The following is an 11,381-nucleotide window of genomic DNA, read 5'->3' as shown; positions in this document are numbered from 1 at the left end:
GCTCAAGTCAAAAAGAAACCTGACATCTGGGGAGGTGTTGAGGGGGTGTTAATAGTTCTAGGGAGATGTTTGGGGAGCGCTGAGGATACGATTTTTAAAACAGCAAATACACGGATAAGGGGAAATTATGGTTTCGTATGACTCTCTCCTCCCTCCACTTTCTCGTTTCACCAGTCTGTAGCCCCCCCAATTTAGAGGCGGGTTCAGCGAGATTAGGCTGCAGGAAACCAAGAGGCTCCACCGCGCTGCCGCCCCGGCCTCGTGATGTAATTGTTATTTCTTATTCGGAGACTGAACCGAGGAGAGCTGCTGAAGAAGTAGCAGCCCTGCTCCTTTTGCCTTGTCTGGTTGGGTCAGATCCTTCCCGGGGATGATGTAGATTGGCTGACAGACTCCGCTGGAGACTTCGCAGTGACAAAGCAGCCGAGGATTAACCCTGCTCCTGGGTCCTACGTCTGTCCAGGGAGCTGAGCGGGGCGCTCCTCAGGTCTCCTTCCTAGTTTTCCTCCCGGAGTCGCTCCACATGAGGGCTGGGTGCCTACTACGTGCTGGGCGTGGGGTCAAAGTGACCCAGAGTTCGCGCCCGCGCCCCCCAAGATTAAAGCAGGACACACAGATTACAAGGAGATAGAAATTGGGTGGGGGGGTGAAAGGGGGCCCAGGGAGCGCGTGTTGTGGGGTGAAGGGGAGGAGGTAGACTTTTAAGGCGCCAGCACCCAGGCGGGGACCCTGGGGCGTCTGGGGTGCCCCGGTCCCCAGGCTCTGCCCAAACGGGAGCATTCGGCCTGGGTCCCGAGAGCGCTTCCCCGGGTTCCCAGGAGGAGCTGTCCAGGCGCCTGCAGCGGTCGCGGGCGGCTGGACAGAGCTGGGAGCCCGGAGGACGGCCCGGGCGCGCCGAGCAGCCCCTCTCTTGGGGACGCGGTCCTTTCGCTGCCTCCGGGCCCTGCAGCCCCGTCTGAGCCACCCGGAGAGCAGGCGAGGAGGAAATCCACGAACCATAGGGGGCTCCGCAGCTCCCGCGAGCGGCCCGGACCCGCACGGCTTCCTCCTGACCGGCTGACAATGGGAGGGAGGGGGAGAAAAGGGTTAAGAAACTTGGCTGAAGAGCTGAATGGCGTGGGGCGGCGAGGGGAGGGACTGGGCCGCGGCGGACTCGGCGGCGGAGGGAGGAGCGCGGCTGCGGGCGGGCGGGCGGCGAGCGAGGCGCTCAAAGTCAGCCTCGCAGACATTGCAGCAGAGCCCCGAACTCGGGAGGCGGCGGCGGAGGAGGCGGCGGCGAGGCGCAGGGACGATCCGGCCCCACGCCCGCCCGCCACCCGCGCGCGCCCGTCCGCCCGTGGCCTCGCGTCCGCCGCTGCGCCGGGAGCGCCGCTGGTCGGAGGGAAGAGCTCGCCGGGGTGCCGGGCCAGGACGGGGCGGCAGGCGCCTTCGCGGACCGAGCCTGACGGAGCCGGAGGCTGGGAGCCGCGGCGGCCTGGGGTGAGTGACGGCCGCGGCCAGGGCGCCCAGAGTAGCTGCCGCCGGCGCCGCCGGAAACGGCCCCGGAGCGCGGCCCGCGTCGGCGCTGGCTTGGCGGGCAGGGCCGTGGGGGCGTCGGGGCGGCGGGGGCAGCGCGGCCGGCCGCGGGCGCGCACGGGGCGGCGGGGAGGGCGCGTTTCCGGGGAAATCCTGCCTCTGCTGCCTGGTTCGAGTCTCCCTGGGTTCTCGCGGGGGGCCGGGGCGGCGGGCCGGCAAGTTGTGGAGTGGCCCCGGGTCGGCCCGCCCGTCCGTGCCAGTTCTGGGCAAGGGGGCGGCCGTCGCGTGGCCCCTGCGCGGGGTCGGACACTGGAGCTCGGGGGGCCGGGTCGGGGTTGCCCCTCGTTCGCCTGCCCTCTCGGTCGCGAACCTCGGGCACCGCTCGCCGCGCCGCTCTCGATCCTGCTGTCCAGCCGGATCCTGGGCGGCGCCTTTCGCCTGGGTGCCTGCCTGCTCCGTGCTCGCTGGATACCCGGCTGGGAAAGTGAATAGGAAAACGGACAGCTCGCCTGGCCCCCAACGGACCCCAGGCCCGCTCTGCCCGCACTCGCCGTCCCCCCCGGATAGCGTGGCTCACGGACCCGAGGCCTCAGCCATCATTTTACCAGGAGCCAGGGGCCGGCCCCCATTTAGGGTGAGCCCCGTGGAAGTCCAGGAGGCTGCCCTTTCTCCCTTCTGCTGTGTCCACCTTACTACTATTGCATATTGTTTTATGAAGGTTTCCGTGGACGTATTCTGCAGACCCTCACATCCCTTCCAAAGTAGTTTCCCAATTTTAATCAGGAGTTGGTGTTCAGTCTGAAGGAACAAAGGAAACAACTGTGTCTTAGAGGCGGACAGGCTGGGAGTCTGTGACACATGTTGATCTCTGAAGCATTCCAGGAGTTTCTGCCTTTTATCACGTCAGTAATTGGCTGCTGAAGGTAGTAAAAGAAGTACGGAATGATAAGCACTTTTGCTTTTTAAAAATATTTTTTAATGGCACATTTTACTTTGGAGAAAAAAGACGTTCTTAGGCACAAGGATTTTTAAAAACTCGGCTGGTGGAACTGAGGTGGAGTTTGTCTCTGGTATTGTAAATGATTACATGTGGGATTGTGAAGGAAATTGTGTCGTTAGAGGAAGAGAAGCCATCTGTAGGTGTCCGTAGTAAAAATGGTTGTCGGGTTATAGGTGATGAATGCTCTTTCTGTTTCTTGGGAAAATTTGTGAAGCAAGGGGCTTCGGTAATTCATTCTTTAAAGTTATGAATTGCATTGAATGCTTATTAGTGAATCATAGGTTTAGTAAGTGGGTGGCATTATTCAATGTTTAATCATCAGTTTTCCACCTTTGTGGAAGAGACAGTGAGATAATAGACTTTTTAAACAAATGGTGTTTCATCTGCTTAGCCCCTAAGTGTCGGTTGCCTCCTGGTGTATGTTGAAGTGTTTTCACCTTCGAAGTGAGTGAATTGCTCTGCTTTTGCCCAGCAGTTTGGTAATGTCGATAGGGTTTATTTGGTTCAGGGGAGCGCTGGCTTCATCACCTATAGTAACTTTTTTTCTGCCTGGGCATAGTTCCTAGAGACAAAGAAGGAGAATCAATTAGTGGAACAGCTACTGCCCTGCAGGTTACAGGATTGGTTGCTCTAGTCTGTGTCATACTGTAGTGGAGAAAGACCTCTTTCCAAACTTACCCTAGGAAGTGCCCTAGGAGTGTGAGCAAAATACACATCCAAAAAAAAAAAAAAGGACTGTTCGTTGTTGATTTTATTCAGATGAGTTAGGTGAAAAGGCAGGTTTAATGCCTGTGGGAAGTTAGTTGAAAACCAGGTTTAATGCCTGTTTTACATGCATTTGCAAACTCTGTAGAACTTGGATTTTGCTAATTTTAACAGCCTAAAATGTTGTTAACTTTGCACTAAAGAAATGTGTGAAGAGACTAAAGGCTTTTCTGACTCTTGCAGTTGTAAGTGCAAAACATCATGATAAAAAATAACCTATACCACCACCTAGAGTCTGTTTGTTAGTTTATTGCTGATGAAGTTTGCTTAAATTGACATGCCTGTTATAGTTCTGATACAGTCGAAAATGATTAAGAAGTACTAGCTTTCGAAAGGCCATCCAAGAGAACAATTATTTAAGTAATAAATAGCAAGTGCCAATTTAAATTATCCATGCCACCTTTAGAATGGAAAATTATGACATACCAAGTTGAGTGGGCTATTCTCCAAAAGATATTAATTCAAAAGATTTTGAAACGGAGTTTTCAGTGTGTGTGCCAAGGCAGTTCTGATTGCTTAAAGACTTCTTCGTTGTTTTCAGAGATTCAAGAACTCTTCCAAATCAGATGCCATTAGAACTTTTTGAAGTCCAGATGAAACAAAAGCAAAAAGATAGGAGAGCATTGCAACTACAGAAATTCGGGAAATTCAGAAGTTCAGAGAACGCAGCCCATGGCAGAGTTGTGGTTCAGAGATATGAAAAGTAAAATCAATGTGAATTAAAGTGATAATCTGTTTTGCTGGTAGTTTATATGTCGTAAAGCAGTGTATTAAATGAGAGACGTTAGGGAGGCAGCTTTGTTGCCATGTGGCTTATCACATTGTCCATGGAGGAAGTAATGTTCCTCCCTTAAGTGGTATAGCCTGAGAGAAAGATAGCCTCCAAGATCTTTAATTAAATACCGGTTGAACAGAAAGAACTAGAGCACTGTATTAATTCTGTCAAACATCACTATTTTAGAACATTGAGGACAACTAAAAATGAAGTAACGCATATCTGAAAGCAGAGTTTGATAGAAGGTGACAGATGAGGCAAAATATGCCAATCTAATGGAACAAATAAGATAAGGAGATATGCCATCCTTGACTCTAGAAAGATCAGAGGGAAGATGGTTATTGTTAATTGCACAGATTCTATTGCAGACCAGTGCTAGAAGACAATGACATAGAAGTAATTTTAAATCAGAGTGACTTAGGATATATGAAGTTAAAGGAATTTGGCTGTTAATTTTAAAACATAGAGAGTGTAAGAAACTTAAAAGCTCATGTTCTAACTGTTGTTTGGGAAAAACTAATAGTTTGGTGTATCAGGTTAAAAGATAATTTTGCTCAGAATGAGTTTAAAATACCGAATTTTTGTCAAGGAAAGCATTATTCACTTTAAATTGTGATAGGGTCAGTTTTGCATTGAGATTGCTTGATACAATTAGTTTTTAATGTAGGTTAGTAAGAGAAGAGGAGGTCTAGTCTCTTCCCTACCCTTTCCCTCCCTCCCTTGCTTTCTTCCCCTTTTCTAAAATAAACAGCGTCTACATCTTTGGATATTTTCTTCTGTGAAAAGTGCCTTGGTTGCAACTTTCCTTCTTGGCTGTGGTTGGGGTGAAGTTTCTTCACTCTTGTGCTTTTCTGCCCCTTCAGGTGACTGATACACATTCAGAGTGAGTTTTATTTTGTGTGTTTGTTTAATAATGATTTACTGTTACGCGGATGAAGACTGGGAAAAAGCATTTGTCGTTCTAGCAAAGTCCTGTATACCCATGTCTTCCAACTGGAGAAATATTTTCATTAAAATAATCTTGACAACTACTGAAAAGTCAAAAGAAAAATTTCAGCAAGATATGCTAGGGGGCTCGCAGGATGTATGAGTCTGAATCTGTGAACTAAAAAGATTCAAGTTGCATTTCCTTAAGTTGTAGTTTTTTTCAGGGACTTTTGGGGGAGGGGGAATGAGCAAGCTCCTCCTGTAATATTTAGATAACACAACAATTAGAGAAATGTAACACCAGTATGGTTGCTAAGACTTGAGAAGGTAAAAAACCAGGAGTGTCAGATGATGAAACAGGCCATTGGAATGGAACTAAAGATTATGTCGAGAGGTTGGAATGAACAAAAAGTAAATGGAGGAGAGAGATCTAGTTTCTGTATCCCGTTTGCATCTGATGCTGAAGCAGAGGCATGAATTGCTGATGGTAATGGATTCTCTATTCCCTTTTATGAGGCCAGCAATATTATATAAATAGTGGTTGTTTGAGGGTGAAAAATGACAAGTTCCCCATTTGTGCATGTTCCCACTTTGTTTTGAATGCCCCTGAGATATCTCTAAAGTAGAGGATCAAAACTGGGTACCAGCATGGAATCAGGAGTTATACTTTGTTTGGAGGAAAATGAATTAATGTTAGATCACATTTTCTTTAATCTTTTAACATCTGGAATTTTCCGAGGGCCTTCATCAACAGGGAAAACAGTGTTCTGAGTGCTAACGTTTGCGTGGTGAACTGGATACTTCTTTTATAGGATCTTTGATAAAGATAAACAATGTAAATAGCTGCAGAAGGAATGCTTTATTTAAGCACATTACCTATGATTCATGGTAGGGGGAAAATGGAGACCACAGAAATTCCTGAAGTCTTATCAGGGTTTCTTTACAAACTGTCATATGGATGCCCATCTGTTGTTTTTTCTTGAAATTTAGTGTTCAGGTTGATGGATACTGAATGTATAGGATTCTGAAGATTGGAGTTTATTTAGATCAGAACTTTCCTTTTGTTTTACTACGAGTTGTGAAATGCAGTTTTAATTTGTTGCAATAAATATACAAACTGAGATGAGTAGGAATTTATACTAACTTTTCTCACTGTTCTGGTGTATACTCTATATCATGCACCTTGAAATTCAAATTGATCCCTACACTATCTTGCAAATATTACAAATGAAGCATTACAAAATTTGTGGTATTTTAGCTTATCAAAATGCACCTGAAACATAAAATAGTTTTCCTTAAGTTCTTAGAAGAATAGGAAAGAGTTAAAAATAAATGTGATACATTTTATCATTATATTAGGATTTTGTTGAAATTAATACTTTGAATCATGCTAGGGATAAACATTTAGCCTAGAACTCTAAAAGTAGTATAATGTGAATCAGATTTAAAGAATTGAGAAGGCTGGCAACCCGAAAATAGAGGAAAAAAACCACTCTTTGGGGTTATGAAAAAAAGGATCCTCTTAGTATTAAGATTTTTTAAAAAGCTATGCACAATTTTAAGATAGATTTTTCTTGAAGATAATGGGGTGAATAATTACCTGCTAAACAAATTATGAGTCATATGATCCTTTTTTTGGTTGAAATAATTTCAAGAACTCCAGCATATGTTGCAACTTTGGCTAGAAAGGTGATTGTGACATCCATCCATTCATCCATTCTCCCCCATCTCCTTCCCTCCTTCCCTCCCTTCCTTCTGTCCACTTTCAATACATAGGGCAGGGGTAGAAAAAAAAATAAAAATATAAATAAACAGTTTTGTAAAACTTGATAATAGAATTATTTGACAGGGTTAATAGTTGTGTTTGAAATTCAGAGCTAGTATAGTTCACTCTCCCCAGAAAATAAAATTTTAACTTTTTACACCTCACGGAATAAAAGCTCTTAAATTAAAACCCATCTTGCCTCTTTAACTTTGTGTCACTTAGCAAAAATATCTTTAAGGATGGAAAGAAGAGACCCCATGTGCCTTAAATTCCAAGTCACTGTGTGACTAAGCTCAGAGTTTCAATAAATATTAAACTAGAATCCTGCTGGGAATTTGAGTCATCAGCTTAAGCTACTCCTGGGACCAAGACAGCTCTGGTTGACCTGATGTTGGTGTTTATTCAGAGCTTTGGTGGAAAGGAGCCTCTCACCCTTGGACTTCTAATTAACAAAGTCATTTCTTAGTCACTTGTTAAGTGATAGAGCTACTCCTTGTTTTCAAGCCTGTAATTTGCTAAAGGATTGAGCACAACAGAGAAACTAAGGAGTCTGGAGCTTCTGCTTGTAGAAGTCGTCTGCTTTGATTATTTTACTTTTACTTTCTTATCTAGCTCTATGAGGGTACTAGGTAAAAGTCTGGCGATCTGCTTTAGATACTTAAGAGAAAAGCTTAGCTGTAGTCACATATAGTGACTAAGATGGCTTTCCTAATAGTTACATGTTTTTAATAGTTTGAGTTTGCCTATACTCTTCATAACGTGCACATGTTACATATGTTACTGCATTCATAAAGCATTTCATCAGTAGGATGGGAAATTGTTTATGTACAATATTGAAATGAAAGTAGTAGTAGAATGGAGTTTTTGGTAAGTAGCAGGACATAATCAAAATTTGAGAATTAGAAGTTCGGAATGAAAAAGGGACTTCTCTCTTGAGGGATCTTTCTAGAAGTTGAGAGAGAGCAACTGTTTAACAGATTGTAATGGTTTCTGAAAAGCATGCTTTTCAAGATTTTTTTTTAATTCCTGAATTTATGAGTTTATATTATAATAATCTATAATAGAGCAATAGATTTGTACACTGGAAAAGAAACAAATTAAGGGAAGGAGAGAGTACACAATAACATGGAGGACATCAAGAAAATATGTTTGGAAACATGTGAAACTCTCCAAATGGGAAGTAAGAAATATTCTCAAGAGAAATTAATCACAGTTGCAGTTTTTCTCCTAAAGGGACTGTTTGCACAATGGGTCATGTAGGCTCAGGTTTGATTTTTGAAAAACATATTAAAAAATAGTATTCCTGTTTTGTTCTTCCACGTTTATTTTTCGACTTTAAGTTCTGCTACTAAATCAAGATGATAAGATAAAAGGAAAGCCCTTTTCTTTCCCCGGCAGCATCTGTTGAATAAGGGGTTAGATTTAATTTCTAAATTCTAAAATTCTGACTATACAGCAGTATATGCTGTTGTTGACAGTGAACAGTAAAGATTTCAAGCCCGTGGTTTTAAAAGAAGAAGAGATGATTGGGTAGAAACTTGGAATATTAAGAAGTTGTTTAGTTACTTGCCTCTTGCCTTTTCCTGTTTTATTGGGAGGGGGAGCAGGGAAAGGAAGAGTATTGAACTTTTTGGGGCAACCGTTTTGTAGCTTTACACATATTTTGTCTTTTAATCCTTCCAATTCCCCTGTGACATCTAGGTATCATTTTCTGTAGTTTAGAGATAAGGAAACCTAGTCTGAGAAATGCAAGAGTAGTTAACTTGCCTGCGGGCACATGGCTGATTTCATTGATAATTTGATTTTCTTTAAGAATATACCATTGTTTGAAGAGAAAACCGGTTGCCATCTGATTTTCAGGAAGCCGTTAAAAAAACCTTGCTCCCAACCTGGTAGCCACAAAATTCATGCAGCATTTCCAAGCCTCATAGCCTGGATTCTGCAAGACCAGGCTCTCTGGGAAGGCAGATGATTCTGCAGCAGTTTATGCTAGTACTCAAAGCGCTGATGTCCTGCTGCCTGCATTGCACTGGAGGGAAGTGTAGTCACCAAGGGCTGCCGCACAGGCTCTTTTCCCTCCAATGCTAGCTGTTGTACTTACACTGCAGTGTTATTTGAGGCAGTGAAAGCAGCTATGTTTCTTGATATAATTCATTAAAATAGCTTGTCATGGTCTTAATCTGAGTGTTCCCAAGGCTAATTGTTTGTCCACTTCAAGGAGCAGTTGTAGCAAATTCAGAACCCTAGCTCTTCCTGGTTGAAAAGTTACAACTCTTGACTATTACAGTTCTTAACATGATTTTTTTTTTTTAAATTTTAATTACCCTATCTTCACTCACAATAATTTTGTTCAAGATTATGCTGTGCTGATAAACTGGGCTCTGAAATACAGAGGAAATTGACAATGCATTTGTGAAATGGAAGGAAGTGGAAGTAGAGAGGTGAGGAGTAGCTGACTTTATTTTGAGAGTAGACTGGTCAGGAGGGAGATTGTTGAGTTGGGGAGCTTTGTGGCACATAGTACATTTTTAAGTACATACCAGGTACGTGCTTTTATTGTTAAAGCCATAAGAAATGGAGTTATGAGCTTCTCCACCTCCTTTTACTTGCCTCATTTAAAATTTATGGAATTTTGAACCTAAAAGATACAAGCTGAGTGGTTCCCTATACACTGAAAGGTATAGTCAAATTGAAACTATATTGGAGACACAAGGATGAATAATAAGACTCGTAAACATAATATTTTCTATGGTGCTTTAGATTTTGAGTTGCCAAATCATGTTGGAAAAGCAAGAGATTTGTATAAAAGCTGCAAAGGAAACATTTTGCATCTATCTTTTGTTTAGAGAATACATTGTATTTTGGCCAAATAAGAAAAAAGAGGAATTGTCAAAGTCAACAATATGGGGAGAAGAATGTCTTCCTAAAGATCAGAATGAACTTATATTGTTTCCTTAACTGATCCATGCTTTTCTTAAAAAAAAAAAAAGAATTAAAATACAGTGAATCTATGTGATGCCAAATATAAGGATTGAAAACAGTCTTTTTTTAATTTACCATTTGATTCCTTTCCAATATCTGGATGTTTGCTATTATTGTGGCAACACCTAAGGCAATGAATTGTTAACTGTTGCTAAAAATCTGCTTTTATCTATCCTAATAATACTTGACTGACCTGAGTCAAAGTTACATTTTCTTTTTTTTTTTTTGAAATAACTTTGAATTTCTTTTGCTTGGGCTTTCACAAACTGAAGTGATTTCATAGAATCGTTAGATTCTTCAGGTTGGAAGAGAATTTGATAAAAGCTATGGCTGCTCTGGATTTAAGCACACCTATCTTACAGGCACTTTGTCCTCCCCCCATTTATCAAACAAGTTGGGTTTTAGATGCATCTTGTGTATGGAAGAGCACCCAGCTAGTGTAGACTATAAATAAAATAATGATAAAATGCTACCATTTAGTGCTTATGTGCCATTTTCTTTTCTCTTGGGTTTCCTTCTTTCTCTATTTTTGTTTCGTCTTTACTCTGTTTTCCTTTTTATTTCTTAATATCTCATTCATCTTTTTTTTTTTTTAATTGCCAGGGGATCCATGTGATACAATGGGGTAAACAATTACTTATCTTCCTGTAGTTTTTGTTATTGCCATTAAGTTAAAATGTCCAAAACAGTTACTGTCTGCATTTATGGAGGAAGACATTGAGTCCTTAAGAATTTAAAGACATTTTGAAAGTCATTCAGTTAGCAGTTGGGTGGACCTAGGATGACCAGTCAAATCTTGATTTATTTCACACTTTTTTGTTTATTTTTGTCAAAGCAGTCTCAGAAAGAGGGGTTCATGTCCCAGGTGGTAAGAAATAGTTAATAACCTTTGGTGATGGATCCTGCAGTAAAATCCAAGCTAACCCCAAGAAGGGATCTATAATAATAAGAACAAGGTCTTGAGACGTGGAATGAGAAATGGCTGGGTGCCTCACTTTTGTTCTAGTACCTTATTTTCTTCTCATGGTCTTCATAGAAGTCTTAGGATTTGTTGAATATTCTAGTACTTGAAATGTAATTTCCAGGCTGAGAATTAAAAAAAACAGAGTACAGTTATGTACATGTTAATACAGTGGCATTGTTTTACATGTTACATACATTTGGAATTCTATTTAAAAAGAAATAGGGAGAGTTGTTATTTATTTGTAGATGAACAAAGCCAGAGACCTTTAGTTGACCAGAGCACTCACAGGCCATCTCTACTTTTTAATGATGAGTGGTCTTCTGACACCATTAACAGAGGTGATTGGGTCTGTTGGTTCAACTGGAAACGTATTTCAAAGGTTATGGACCCCATTCCTCTATTCTCTTGAGAAAGGTAACAAATAAGGGGCCACTGTGTGGACCAGTGGTGATAATGTGCCATGAATGAAGTGCACATTGGTCTACACCCTTAGAAAAGAGAGCAAGAGAGAAGAAATCTATATGTAGACCTTTTCATGGACCACACACTGGCCATGCTCCTGACCTTGGTGAAACAAATTGGAAAGGAATATTCTCCCTTATGGGACAGTGGGCAAGGGAGTTTGTAGGCTTACTTCTGTCCCCAAGCCTCTAACAAGATCAGATCTTCTTTCACGGTTTTGTGTACA

The 11,381-nt window shown here is 42.5% G+C and overlaps 1 protein-coding gene across 3 annotated transcripts in view; it reads left to right on the top strand.

The window, feature by feature from the left end:
* The first annotated feature begins 377 nt into the window (after positions 1-377).
* The window catches only part of NRIP1 (nuclear receptor interacting protein 1), a 104,020-nt gene continuing 93,016 nt past the window's right edge, over positions 378-11,381 (top strand). Inside the window, exon 1 of one of the 3 annotated variants that reach the window (XM_017956517.3) lies at positions 378-487. The gene's annotated coding sequence lies outside the window, so the exon portion shown is untranslated. Of the gene's footprint in view, positions 488-1,289; positions 1,480-11,381 lie in introns of those variants that run through there. The other 2 variants (XM_009202440.4, XM_021935566.2) reach the window with 2 other exon arrangements.

The sequence above is a fragment of the Papio anubis genome, chromosome 4, assembly GCF_008728515.1.
Source record: "Papio anubis isolate 15944 chromosome 4, Panubis1.0, whole genome shotgun sequence".
Taxonomy (NCBI): domain Eukaryota; kingdom Metazoa; phylum Chordata; class Mammalia; order Primates; family Cercopithecidae; genus Papio; species Papio anubis.
This window is presented reverse-complemented; position numbering and strand designations above follow the sequence as displayed.